Genomic DNA, 5,978 nt, shown 5'->3' on the forward strand with positions numbered 1-5,978 from the left:
TCATGGTGTCATTTGAGAGCAGACATTTTAAGCCATATCTGATAATTTAGGAATATTAACCCAGAGGTGTAAGGGGAAAATCATTATTTGAATGCATTAGCAAGCTTGTACTCCTGCATTCCAAGGGATACAGAGGTGCATGCTGGAAGGCAGGCTAGTGCTCTGGTGCGGTGCTCCCAAAGAATTACAACTGTCAGTTGAAGTCTGAGCTGAGGGAAAGTGTTGTGTATCTTTTCCTGAACAAGACAAGTAAAGGAGGGTTATTTTTTTTCTCAAGTGTGGTAAGTCAGGGGGCTCTGATGGCACAGATCCTGCTGGGTGTTGGGTATTCTTTCCAACAAGTCACTTGTTGGATTTTTTTTTTTCCCCCCCAACTTTTTTCCTTTTCTTTTAAGTGAATCCAGTATTGGTGTATCTTGTCCTGGGTTTCTTTTTCACATCCCTAAAACATGCTGGGTTTGGCACAAATGATCACATTTGCTCAAAAGGAGAGTTGGACCATGCATGTTGTAGATGAGACAAAAAGGTGCATTGACTTAATTGGTGTGGCGTGAATCATAGCCTCACAATTGTTTCTTTTACAGTAGTGCTGCTTCTTGTGCTAGACACTAGGTACAAAAAAGGAAAGAAGTAAATCCTGTCCTTCACTGTGAAAAGAAGCGAATGCTACATGAGGGGGCATTAAGGAAGAATACAACAGAGCCAATGGCTATTCTTCCAGGCAAGGCTTTGTTAGAGTATGACTGATTTGGTTTAAGTGAAGTATTTATGTATGGCTTTATCTCTCATGTCACTTGTCCACAATACCTGCACAAAACTGGTATCTGTCAAGACCCTTGTGAAGGTATGTTTATTACTAGCAACATACATTTATTAAAAAGCAACATTTCTAGTGTCTCGCTAGGGTCATTAGCTACACACTAGTTGGCAAAAGGAGTTCTTTTATACTCCTTTTTGCCAGTTTGTGCCATTAACAGAATGTAAGCATTATTACTTATCAAATAGTAAGGAAACACTCATAATACTGTACCAACAATGCATTTATAGATATTGTTTGTTGGTTATTTACTTGGTGCTAGCATTTTATTTTCACTGATGCCTTGTGTCCAGACACTGATAAATAGAGGAGCACAGGAGATACCTCTTAACTGTTCTACATGGAGTAATAATTAATCTGCACCTTAATTAAACAGACTTGTGAAAAATTTCTTGGAGGATTTCATTTAAATATTCTGCAAATGGTCCCTTGACTCCTCAGCATGACTATAGAACTTTCTTTTTCTCCTCCTACATGTTTGTACCTGTAAAGTAATAGACTTCTTTGTGTTGATCATTTTAGTATGTGGCATGTTTAAAACTCTGCTTCTTGATCATATTGTGCTTTATATGTGGCAAATCTGCTGATAAAGTACACCATGGACAGCAAGGAGTACAGCCATGTTCACTAGGAACATTCTTAATGCAGGCATCTCTGGCTCTGTCTGCTGGAGCCAATTACTGCCATACCTGCCTGACTTATTTTCTTTGCTTATCTATCTGCACTACAGCATTTCTGAACAGCTGATGTCCTTCATAATACTGGCAAAGGACAATGGGTGAAGCTCTCTCATTTTTTTTTTTTCCCCTGTTTGTTGGCATTTCCCCTCTTCCTCCCCCTTTTCTTTTTTAGCTTCTGTTGTTGATGTAGCACCTGAAGGATTTCTTAGCCTCGCCACTTGAAACTGAAGAACCTCAAAGATCGGGATCTTGACTCTGTGTGAAAAGCAAACTCTGTGTAGTTTGTCCTAAGGTTCCTCTTTACTTTTGCTCTCTGAGAGCAGAAGCCTTGGGATAGACATAAGTACTGAGAAAGAACAATACCATACAACTGACAGCTTTCATATTTAAACAGCTTTGGAAGATAAATTAATGATAGGCTGCTGTTACCTGAGGAAAAGTATCTGGAAATTGAAATATCCAGGATAAATGACCACAAGAGAGAACTAGCTCTGGAAAAGAAAAATATATTAAAAATATTTACATTCCTACATAGTAAATGCATTCCATAACAATGTTTGTTTGGACTGTTTTTATATTTCTAAAATTATATCTTATTACTGTATTCTTAGAGTTCAGACTTTTTTAAAAAATACAGTGCTTAGATTTATACAGGATTTGTTTAGATACTTATAACAGTAACACTTGCTTTATTAGTCATTTAGTTTTCTTTATAGACAAGAAGATAATCATTATTTTTTACAAAACAACAATTTTAACCTTTCTTAATTGAATACACGGGCTTGTAGTTTTGTCTTGGAGCAATAATTTAGGACCTGCACTCTTGAGTCCCCATCTGAGAGTCTTAACTTTTATCCTCATCTTTCATGAAGATATCTCAGCTGCTGAGGTATGATATCTATGAACTGTATTCATTTACTAGAATATAGATTTTAAATATATATATATATAAAAAAATTATTTGTAGGTGTGTTCAGGTTAGGCCTGAAGAAGCAGGTCTGTGCTGTACCTTTTGCCAACAGATGCATGGAAATCAGCTGCACATCTAATTCCTAGGCTTAAGGATTCTGAGTTGATTTTGGAGGCACAAGGTTTATAACAGTATTGATAATTTCTGTGAGGGATTAATGGGGGAAGGCATCTCCTCCTTAAGACCTACCTGCAAAAGGAAAAAGAGAATTGGAATAATTCCACTAACAGTAATTTAGAGGAAATTACATGATTTGTCACACTGTTGTTTCAGTACTGTTTCAGTACTGTTTCAGTCAATTTTGCATTGAAGTCAGTGCAAGTTTTGCCTGAGTAGGTTATCTGCATCTTGAAATCTCCAAATTGGCTGTTTGGAATGGCTCTTTGTATGACACTGAATTTCCAAAGTTTTGCCGATCTGTGGCCACAAAGCGTGACAACTTTTCTGAAATCATGTGTTTCAAAAGAATGTTCAAGTATGGACAAGTCCCACGTTAAGGATTTCAGGGCTGTGATCTCGGAGAAGCTATTGATAAGCCTTGCAGAATTAAGTTCAGATAATGACTAATAACTGATTTTTTTGGTTAAATTATTTTTAAAGTATCTTTCCTGTATATACGGGTTTTCCTCTGTTATTTGTATATAGCTCAACTCTCAATTTTATAATCCCCTGGGAATGGAGGGAGTTGTACATATTTAGCTTGAAGTGTTTTATGTTAGACTTTAATAAACTTGTTTTGTAATTTTCCCTCACCTGGTGTCTCCTGTTTGTAACTAACTGGAAGGGGTAGCAACAAAAGGAGGAGGAAGCAGTCTAACATAACCACCATCAAACACCCTGTCAGAAGGACATGCAGTGCAACACACTAACACAGCAAGGATTACTGCATTACACTCCTGATTCTCATCATAGAAGGTGTTTTGGATCTGTTCAATCTGAATTCAAGAAGAGCATTATTCTAAATACCGTCCAGCATAATGACTCTTAAGTTTTTTTGGCTTGTTTTGAGGTGTCATGGGGGGGGTGGTTTATAGAGTGCTTTGAAGATTTACTTTTTGTGCTAAAGTAGATATTCAGTGAATTTTTTTATCAGAATTTGTATTTTAACTTAATAGATTATTTCATTTCACAGAAGGTGGTGTGGTGACCAGAGCACACAGCAGAACTCAGGGGACCTGCGTTGTACCACTGGTTTATTGGATCAGTCATTTTCCTTACTTTCAAAGGGGGCAAAATGCTACCTTTCCACAAGCTGTGGGAGCGGAAGCAATGGTTAACTGAGCCAGGATTATGCTTGCTAGAATAACTTGCTCAGAATAATGTGGCAAAAAATTCTCTAAGTCCAAAGAACACAAGAGGCATCTTTTAAGAATTTCAAGGTTTGGTTTCCACAGAAAGGAAAACAGTAAATGTCTCTGGCACAGGCCTCTAAGCAATACAGGGGTTTGCATAAATTATTTTAGTGCGCAGGAAGCTGTTTGTACAAAATTCAGTAGGAATTATTCTGCAGCCCTTTTCTACAAAGGAGTATCAAAGTAAACTATAACGTGAGCTAGTTTTATGGATATTGCCAATAGTGCAGAGCGCTTTTATGCATCTTGCTAATCAAAGCTAAAAAAAACAAAGACAAAGCTAAAAAACAGGGGAAACAAACAGGGGTTCAGAGAGAGTACAAATGCTTGTACAAATACAAGAGAAGAAAAGATACGTGGAAAAAGTACACCTTGATCTGAATGTTGTAGTGGCCTTTCTGGCAGGAAATTGTATCATCAGTGTCTCAGTACAGAAAGTACTCTCTTTGTCGGAATGTAACCAGCAGTGCTCCAGAGCAGCAACGCTCAGAAAAACACCAGCTTTTAAAATAATTAGATAAGACTGTATTATCAAACTTAGGAATTCCCATAGCATGTAGCTTCTCAGTCACATTCAGTGTATCCTCAATTTTTGTTCTCATTGCTCTGTCTTTCCTGTTTAACCACAGTTAAAATATAAGCTCCTCTCTAGAACAGGGTTTTCGGCGTGATGTGTGGGCTTTGTGCTTAATAAGACAAGTCCATGTTGGGAGGACCCTGTGCAGGTACATGGAACAAACATACCTGCTCTGTGGGCTTACCTCGCAAGTCCTTTTATGATACAAATTGCTTTTTGGAGCAATAGAGCCTGGCTAATTTGTGGTTGGGGAATGAAAAAAACCCAACCAAATAACAAAACACCTCCATGTAAGCAGCCATCAGTACCACCTTAGTCATTCCAGACTGGTAAGGGGTATTCATAGTTCTCCCTGATTCTACACTACTACTGTGGTAAAACAGAATGGGAACATCACTGCTGCTTAGGTGTCATTGTTGAAATTACTTTCCCGTCTTTTTCCCCGTCATACTTTGATCTCATAGGTCTTTTGCCTGTGTGTATATTCACGGATTATTCTGTTACATCACACTAATTTCTAACAGGCATATCTAGACACACAAGAAAGCACTAGTGAAAGCCTTTGAGCAAACCTCTGCTGTTCTACTTGGTAACTTTTTCTGTTTAGGAGAATAGATCTAGTCACTAATACAGGTATGAGCAGAGTGGGTGGAAGACGGAAATAAGCTGAGTGATGCACAAAATTCTGCAATGTCTGTACCCAAACCATTAAACAATGTTTAACTACCACTTTATGCATATGTTGTCTTATTCATGCATAGGAGTTGCCATGTAGCTACTTAATCAGTTTTTAAGAGACAGGAAAAAATGACACCAAGTTTGGTGGGTGTTTGTCTTGTGCTAAAAGCAAGTACAAACTGCAAGCTAATCAAAATACCAGGTTTAAAGTCCCAGCATTATAGTGGCTTAATGCTTAAGTGAATTTAACTTGGTTTAAAAAAAAGTTACTCTTGAAAAGAGATCAAAAGCACACCATTACTAAGTAAAAGGAGAGAGTACACAGAGCACAGTAGCAACAAATGGATTTAACCGAACCTCTCTGTTTAATTCTGCAGCGTATGTGATTTGCTGTTAAGCAAAGTTGCTGCCCAGCGGCAGTCCTGAGTGTAAGTTTTTGTCCGTTTGATCTGCCTGGCTGTACTCCAGCCTGCAGAGATGCAGTAACATTACCTATAGGCTCTCCCAGCTATCTGGAAACCTGACTGCAGAGATCACAGCCCAGGAAGGGCAACAGCAGCTCTTCATCTGCAGCAGCCCGGTGGTCAGGATACTCCACTCAGATGCTCCGCAGCTCCTCTGATCCAGCCCCTGCATCTTTTTTAAATAAGAAGCATTTGGTCAAAATCCTGATTTGAGAAGGTCATCTAAATAGAGCAGAGGAGTTCAGCTGCTGAGAGTCCACTCATGCCTCTGCACTGCCACAGTCTGAACCCTTCACATGCCTCTGGGCAGTGGCTGGTTTACTCTCCATTACTGTTAGCAATACTTAGTGCCACTCTTGGTGCGCTGCCGTGGTGAAAACGTTTTCCTCTGCGCACATCATTTCACTAGATTTCTCACCTAGGAACCCTGGAACTACAGC

This window comes from Nestor notabilis, unplaced genomic scaffold (assembly GCF_000696875.1).
Source record: "Nestor notabilis isolate BGI_N333 unplaced genomic scaffold, ASM69687v1 scaffold34180, whole genome shotgun sequence".
In the NCBI taxonomy this organism is placed as follows: domain Eukaryota; kingdom Metazoa; phylum Chordata; class Aves; order Psittaciformes; family Psittacidae; genus Nestor; species Nestor notabilis.